This window comes from Ahaetulla prasina, chromosome 1 (assembly GCF_028640845.1).
Source record: "Ahaetulla prasina isolate Xishuangbanna chromosome 1, ASM2864084v1, whole genome shotgun sequence".
NCBI lineage: Eukaryota > Metazoa > Chordata > Lepidosauria > Squamata > Colubridae > Ahaetulla > Ahaetulla prasina.
Window position 1 is genome coordinate 30,314,465 of NC_080539.1, and position 8,698 is coordinate 30,323,162.

Below are 8,698 nucleotides of genomic sequence, written 5' to 3' on the forward strand. Positions count from 1 at the left end.
TTCACTGTAAAAGATAAGCCATATATACTACGTAAGAAATTTTAAATTACTGCTGGAGTAGGAAAGCATCTGATTTATGGACACCAACCATTTTATTCAACAGGACAACATGTAACAATATTTGTCCAAAAAAGCTACTTTTCTGCTCGGAAAAAAAAATATTATGGGAAAAGAGAGCTAACTGAACTGAAGAGGAATCTACTTCATCTATTATACAACACAGGCAGTTTCTGAGATTATTAAATCAAGGTCAGATACCTAAAATGTACATATCTTCTATCTGAAAAAAGAATTCTGCTTATACAATAATTTTTTATGGGATTTTAATTCTACAGAGTTATTTGTGTTAATTCTGTGGTAGATTCTGTTTGTAGTTCTCAATTGCCTCAGTGTCCCAAGCTATATACAAAGACAGTTTCACTTAGCTGGAAGTGTGTAGATTTGAGAAGCTATCAATTGTCTAACCAATATTGTCATTTTCTATATCAGTAATCAGTATCTCTATCAAAAGAGCACTCAGTGGCAATTTAAATATTATATGCATGGTACTTCTTATATCTTTGCCAAACCAAGAGACTATAGATGAGATCTTAGTTTGTAAGAGTTGTAAGAGCATGTTCAGCTTGCTATACATCACAGTAACAAAAAAGCTTGTAGTCTGGGTTCGTATTTTAATGGGCTTATTCAGCAGTTATTTATGGCTAAAATAAACTGACCAAATGTGATGACTCAATCCAACCAATCTCTTTTGCTTCTCTCCTCTTTCTTGAATTAAATGTAGCTGCTAAATAAATTTTGAAGTCTTGGCTTCTCTATTCCTCATCCTGCAAATGAATCCTTCCAAATTATTCCCAGACAATAAATTCCTATTCTGCTTCAAACTAACTACACATTTATTTTAAGCAAGTTTGCTTTGTAAATAGACTGCTTTTTACTTCCTTCAGTTGTTCACAGCCTGCTTCCTTCCCTCTGCAGGAACTGAAAATGTTTCTTTCTTTCAACTTCTACCTCCACAACAAAATTAAAAAAAAAATCCGAAAAACAAACCAAAGCTTGGCACAGATCTGTTCCCTTTTATCATCTGAAAGCTAGAGCAACAAGTGAAAAGTTAAAAGTCTGTCTGCAAACTGGCATTTGCAGACTAGGAACAAAGATCAAGAAAAGAAGTATCATTTCCTGGCATTTTTAACCCAGGTTTCAAAACAGATGCTCACAATAATGTTTCTTAGGGAAGCGAGGATGTTTAATTTTCCTTTAAAAAAACATATAAAGGACTTAAACTTCTACAGAACAATGCCATTTGCTCTACTTGGTCTTCTCCCTTATGTGGGAGGAAAGATTACCAGTTGCTCAGTGAAAAAGGAAAAAGCACCCTCATCAGGCAACGACTAATAGGAAAAAATGTGTTGGCTATGAAGTACATACATACTAATTTGATGTTTTAAATAGAAGGCTTCTGAATAAAGAAGCATAGTATTTATTATAGTAGTTTACAGTCAAGGAAAAGTAAAGCAGTTGTCACTTCTGGACACAAAAGGGAAAAGAAGAAAAAAAATGCAGGTGATCCTTTCTTTTCACTTTTACCTGTCTAGATCCAGCAGCTAGAATAGACATTTCACCCCTTATTTTTTTGAAAAAAAAAAAAAAAGAAAATTGTAAAGGTATAAGCCATAGTGTTAGAATGCAGTATTGCAGGCTAATTCTGCTGACTGCCGACTGCCAGCAGTTCAGCAGTTCGATCATGACCAGCTCAAAGTTGACTCAGCCTTCCATCCTTCCGAGGTCAGTAAAATGAGGACCCAGATTGTTGGGGGCAATAGGCTGGCTCTGTAAACTGTTTAGAGAGGGCTGTGCTAAAGCATTGTGAAGCGGTATATAAGTCTAAGTGCTATTGCTATTGCTATTGCTATTCTTTGGGTTATAATAGCATTGGGATGTGCTACGGTCATAAAGTGCAATGCCACATGATCACATTGCTTAGGGATGGCAATCTCAGCAGTCCTAGTTGTCATCAAAATCACGAGATGCACAGATTGTTAAACAGAAAGTGGTAGAGATGCCAAGAAAGGAGTGAGGGGGTGCTGTGGGTAAATAGGGCCAGTAAAGGTCCTGGGAGGGCCAGCGCAAATCTCACATGAGTCAAGAGAGGGAGAGAAGCACTTGGGAGGCCCAGTGCAGGCCATAGATGAGTTGGTGGAGGTTGGGAAGGACTTGGGAGGCCTGATGCAGGCCCCAGTTCTCATTTCTCAGCCTAAGGATCCTAGTGATCATGACCGCTGAAAACCAAAGGCATAATTTCTTAGCATTCTGAAATGGAACACCTAAGCAACGTGTAAGTCCTAAAATAGGCACATTCATTAATTACCTCTTCAACTACTCCAAAAATGTATACATGTGAGGGGTTGCCACTTATTTTCTGGTGGCCTCGGCCAAAATGAATGCAGCTTGTGGCTCATTTCTGCATTAATTATTTGTTTGTTTAAATTAATTTAGTATGCCAAACTGACTTGGCATGGCTCACAACATAATAAAAACATAGTAGAAAAACAAAAAAGATGGTAACTGGTCAGTTATACAAAACACACACACTCATACATTAAAAAACACATCCTGCAAAATGCTCCATCCAGTTTAACCCAGGGCCTAGGAGAAGAAGCAGACCATCACAGCATTACAGAAAGGCAATATGGGGGGATTTCATTCCAGAGATTCTTATTTACAACCTCTATCTACTAAAGAATAGAAAAGGTTAAGAATGCATTTCTCAGTGTTTACAACATGCTAGAGAAAGGGAAATCGGGAGTTTATGGTCCAGGTCCATCATATTGTAGAAATTCAGCCTGTTTTAGTCCATTGGATGAACCAAGGCATCATGTTAAGCTATTATATATTTATTGCACTCATTGAGGATTTGAGGGGTGTTTATAATGACATGGGTTGCATGCGAGTATAGGAAAGCCCAGGAGGGAGGCTGTGGGGTGCCTGCGGGGTGCCTGCAAGCAAAGAGAGGCCTGGGAGGGGGAGGGGGGATATATGCAAAATCAGGGAGACCCAAGAAGGAGGGGGTGGGGTGCATGCAAACAAAGAGAGGCCCAGGAAGGAGGATAAGGGGTATGTGCAAGTGGCATAAGTGTCAGGGAAGGAGCTTCTGCACATGTGCAGAGCATATTTGATGACATCTGGGCGGGTGGGCAGAGCCTCCTACCATCACTACCGGTTAGCCTGAACCAGGGCGAACTGGTAGCAACCCACCACTGAGGAAGGCCCAAGGTAGGAGGGTGTAATTAGGTGTGCAGGAAGGGTGGGAACTTACCAAAGCTATTTGCAACCTTCCCCACTATCTGTTCTGTTTCCCTTCCCCCAATACTCCCAGCAAAGAGTCCGTCAGAGGCCTTCCTTTTTTTTCCTTTTATTTACATAGATACATGTCCTGGCCACGTCTACCCACGGGCCTGCCAAGTTTCTGGAGATAACGAGGAAATTATAGATAAGGCCAGAATTACTCACGAATATATTCTTCCCTCCATGAATTAGCTTGCGCCAAATTCATTGTTTTGTCCGAGACAAAAAACCAGGAAGTCCCGCCTCCTATTTATAGTCTCTGCAGATGTCACTGCATGACAATTATGACTTGGCTTTGTCCCAACTCTTCCGCTGCTGCGCACGCCGATCAAGCCTTCGTAACCTTGCGTCCCTCCAAAACTGTTCTTGGGCGTTGCCAAATCAGAAGAAAGCCGGGAGAATCAGGCCCGGCCCCTCCCTCTGAGTGGGTGCCAGGGAGGAGAGGGCTCAAGAGAAGCAGGGCTTGCCAGGTCTTCTCCTCATTTTCTGAATCATCCGAGTCCAGGAGTCTGGGTCCAGGAACCTGGGTCACAACACTATCCCTCACCGCAGGGCCCTTCCCCCGGGGCTGACGATCGGGATGCGGTCGGGCTGGGTTCTGCTCATGGAAGGCCTGCACCAGGTCAGGGCATGAACGCCGGAGGCATCTACCCAGGAGAAATCAGTCCCGTATCCCTTCCACGCGATCAAATATTGGAAACGACCCTTTAGCCAGCGAGAGTCTCGACGCTGTGGACTTCAGATTCCTCAGATCCGTCCTCAGCGACAGTGACGGGTGCTGTTGGGCACCGAAGGGGACTCGGTGTGGCCTCAGGAACCAGAAGGGACCCGTGAAAAACGGGGTGGATCCGCATGGATCGTGGCAGGGTCAGTCGGTAGGCTACCGGGTTGATGACTGCCTCGACGGAACGGGCCGATGAATCGGTGGTCCAACTTCTTTACCGGGCGGTCGGACGGGAGGTGTTTGGTGGAGAGCCACACCCGGTCTCCAACTGCCAGCGGGGGCGTTGCCCGTCGGGAGCGGTCGGCGGACCGTTTGTAGTCCTCCTTTGCCCGATTCAGCTGCTGACGTACCAACTGTTGGACCGCATGCAATTCCGTCAGGAAGGTCTGCGTTTCGGGAACAGGAGAGTCCGGTGGTGCCAGAGGGAAGAGCCGCGGATGGTACCCCACATTGGCAAAGAACGGGGTCATCTGAGTAGAGGTGTGCTGAGAGTTGTTAAAAGCAAACTCCGCCAGGGACAGGTAGTCGGCCCAGTTGTCCTGTTGCTGGTTGATGAAGCAACGGAGATACTGTTCCAGTATACCGATGACCTTCTCTGTACCCCCGTCGGTCTCCGGATGGTGCGATGACGACAGACATACCTGCACCTCCAACGCGCCATCAGGCTCTTCCAGAAGCGGGCTGTGAACTGAACTCAGCGGTCCGAAACCACCCTGTCCGTAGACCATGGAGGCGGAAGATGTGCTGCAGAAAGAGACGGGCCGTTTTTGCGGCTGTGGGCAGTCCGCGGCATGGGATGAAGTGTGCCATCTTGGTGAGCATGTCCACCACCACCAGCACCGTGGTGAACCCAGAGGACGGCGGCAGGTCTGTCAGGAAATCCATAGAGATCGCCCCAGGGTCTGTCGGGTGTCGGCAAGGGCTGGAGGAGCCGGGAGGGGCCCCGTGGCGGTCTTGGCTTGCCGGCACGGTACGCAGGATGTCACGTAGGCATGTATATCATGCCGCACTCGGGGCCACCAAAAAGGTCCGTGTCACCAGGTGGAGGGTCTTGAAGAACCCAAAATGTCCTGCTGCAGGGTTGTCGTGGCACTGGGTCATGACGAGGGCTCGGAGTGGTCCTGTGGGCACATATAATCGCCCCTGAAACTTGAGTAAGTCCTCCTCCAAGGTCCAAGGAGACGTGGGGCCCACCTCCGCCTCCTTTGCTGCGACCAGGCGCCCTGGCGCTGCGCCTCGCACCTGGGCCCGCAAGTCCACTGGCTCCCGTGCTGCGGCCAAGGCTTCTGCCGCAGCACTGTCCGTGGAGGAAGGGGTCCTTGGCAGAGGTACTCTGGCTTGCGGGACAGGGCATCCGCCCTCCGGTGGTGACCGCTGGGAATGTAGGTCACGTGGAAGTTGAACCGGGCAAAAAACAACGACCACCGGATCTGCCGCTGGTTCAACTTCCGAGCTGTGGTGAGGTGCTCAAGATTCCGATGGTCCGCTCGACCTCCACCTGATGTCGGGCCCTCCAGATGGTGTCGCCAAGCCTCGAATGCAGCCTTGATAGCCAGCAACTCTTTTCCCAGATAGTGTAGTTGCGCTCGGAAGGATTGAGTTTCCGGGAGTAGTAAGCGCAGGGAAAAGTGTGCCGCCATTCGCCGGAGCCTGTAGCAGCACCGCCCCAGAGCCACATTGACGCGTCCGTTTCCACCACAAAAGGCCGGAGCGGGTCGGGATGCCTCAGGACGGGTTCCGTGACGAAGGCTTTCTTGAGGGCTGTGAATGCTTCTTGCTGCGGGGGACCCCACCGGAATGCAACCTTCTTCCTGAGGAGCTGGGTAAGTGGAGCTGTCAGTGTGGCGAAGCCCGGGATGAAGGTCCGGTAGTAGTTGGCGGCCCAGTAGGCGCTGAACATCCTTCACCCGACGAGGGGCTTCCCAGCTACACAAAGCTTCTACTTTACATGGGTCCATGGCTATGCCCTCGGGCGAGATGATATGCCCGAGGAATTCTATGGAAGTCCGGAAGAAGACGCATTTCTCCAGTTTCGCATTGAGTTGTTGCTCCCGCAAGCGTTGCAGAACCAGACTGACGTGTCGAAGGTGGCTTTCCCTGGACCGGGAGTAAATCAGGATGTCGTCGAGGTAGATAACCACGAACCGATCCAACATGTCTCGGAACACGTCGTTCATGAAGTGCTGGAAAACGGCGGGAGCATTGGTCAACCCAAATGGCATGACAGTGTATTCGTAGTGTCCGTATCGGGTGCCGAATGCCGTCTTCCATTCGTCTCCTTCTCGTATCCGCACCAGGTTGTAGGCCCCCCGGAGATCGAGCTTGGTGAAGATCGTGGCCTCCCGCAACCTTTCCAGTAGCTCCGGGATGAGCGGCAGGGGGTAGCGATTCCGCACCGTAATGGCGTTTAGCCGGCGGTAATCACAGCATAGGCGCAAGTCCCCTGTCTTCTTCTTCACAAAGAGGACCGGGGCCGAGAGAGGGGACTTTGAAGGCCGGATGAACCCTCGGGCCAGGTTTTTGTCCAGGAAGTCCCTGAGGGCGGCCAACTCGGGCTCCGACATGGAATACAGGCGTCCCACAGGCAGTGGTGCGTTGGGCAGAAGGTCCACGGGGCAATCGTAGGGCCGATGCGGGGTAGTCGGTCCGCCTCCTTCTCGCTGAACACGCCGGGCGAAGTCCGTCAGCTCAGGAGGCAAGGTGATGGCAGCGGTGGGGACGTTCTGGCCGGCACAGGTGTGGCGGATGTGATCGACGCACTGCAGACTCGGGAAAGAGATGGCGTTCTGCGACCAGGCCACCTGAGGATCGTGGGTCCGAAGCCAGGCCAACCCAAGGACCAAGGGAAAATGAAGGTCCGCCGTGACATAAAACTGGATCGCCTCCTCATGGTCCCCAATAGCCAGGCGCAAAGGCTGGGTGGCGAATTTAATGGGGCCGGACACCAGTTCTCGTCCATCAATTGTCTCTACCCGCATCGGAGGGTCCACGGGAACCACGGGGACCGCAAACTGGGTCACAAAGGCCTGGTCCATAAAGTTTGTTGTGGCCCCTGAGTCCACCAGCGCATGCGCCTGGAGCCCGTCCGACTGGTTCCCCAACCATATCCGTGTGTCCAGAATCAGATGCCGAGGGGGCCCAGAGTCTACTTCCGCAACGTCCAGTGGGGGCTTAGTACGTGCCCGACCTAGGGTTTCCCCGGGGTCGGGCCTGCTCCGGTTCCCGATTGGCCACGCTGTGATTCGGGACCGGCGTCGTGCCCGCCGCTTTCTGGGGCAAGAAGCGGCGAAGTGGCCGGGCCCCCCACAGTACAGGCACAATCCCCCTTGGCGCCTCCGGTTCCGCTCCTGGGCTGTTAGGCGAGGTCTGGCCGCTCCCAACTCCATGGGCTCTTCCGCAGCGGTTACAAAACGTGGGGCGACCCTGGGTGCTGGTGGTGCAGGAAGTGGGGTGCAGATGTCGACGGAGGGTCCCGGGGTGCGACGGGACGGTCGCCGCTGCAGACGGGCATCGAGGCGGAGACAAAGGGCACCAAGTTGTCGAGGGTCCGCGCGCCCACGCGGCCAGCTCGCCTTGCAATTCCTCTGAGAGTCCCTCCTGAACGCGTCCACCAGCGCTGCATCATTCCAGTCAGAGTCCTGGCACAAAGACGAAATTCGCGATGTACTCCTGCAGGGGCGTTTCCCTTGACGGAGTTCCTTAAGGCGCCTGGTTGCCGTCAGCATTCGAACGGGTCCTCATACATGGTGCGAGGTGCTGCCAAAACGCTGTTGGTCCGCCAGCAGGGGCTGTCCTGGAGCAAGAGGGGCGTGGCCCATCGAGCAGCCGAGCCGGAAAGAAGGTTAATCACGAAGGCCACCTTAGCCCGGTCATCTGGGAAATCCTCTGGCCTCATAGCCATGTAGAGCTGGCACTGTCCCAAGAAGGTCGGGAACATCTCAGGCTGCCCAGAAAACTTATCCGCACGGTTATCGGGCACTGCGAGGAGGAGGAGGGGGAGGAGGGGGGGGGGCTGCAGGCACATTCCTGGCAGCAAGTTGGCCTGCCAAGTGAGCCACTTGCTGCTGGAGCTGTTGATTAGCCGCGTGTAGCTGCTCTAACTGCTGCTGTACCTGCTGCTGATCCATCTTTGGTGGAAGATGTTTTAGTCAGGTCTTGGACAAAATGTTCTGTTTCCTTCCCCAATACTCCCAGCAAAGAGTCCGTCAGAGGCCTTCCTTTTTTCCTTTTATTTACATAGATACATGTCCTGGCCACGCCTACCCACGGGCCTGCCAAGTTTCTGGAGATAACGAGGAAATTATAGATAAGGCCAGAATTACTCACGAATATATTCTTCCTCCATGAATTAGCTTGCGCAAATTCATTGTTTTGTCCGAGACAAAAACCAGGAAGTCCCGCCTCCTATTTATAGTCTCTGCAGATGTCACTGCATGACAATTATGACTTGGCTTTGTCCCAACTCTTCCGCTGCCGCCCGATCAAGCCTTCGTAACCTTGCGTCCCTCCAAAACTGTTCTTGGGGCGTTGCCAAATCAGAAGAAAGCCCGGGAGAATCAGGCCCCGCCGGCCCCTCCCTCTGAGTGGGTGCCAGGGAGGGAGAGGGCTCAAGAGAAGCAGGGCTTGCCAGGT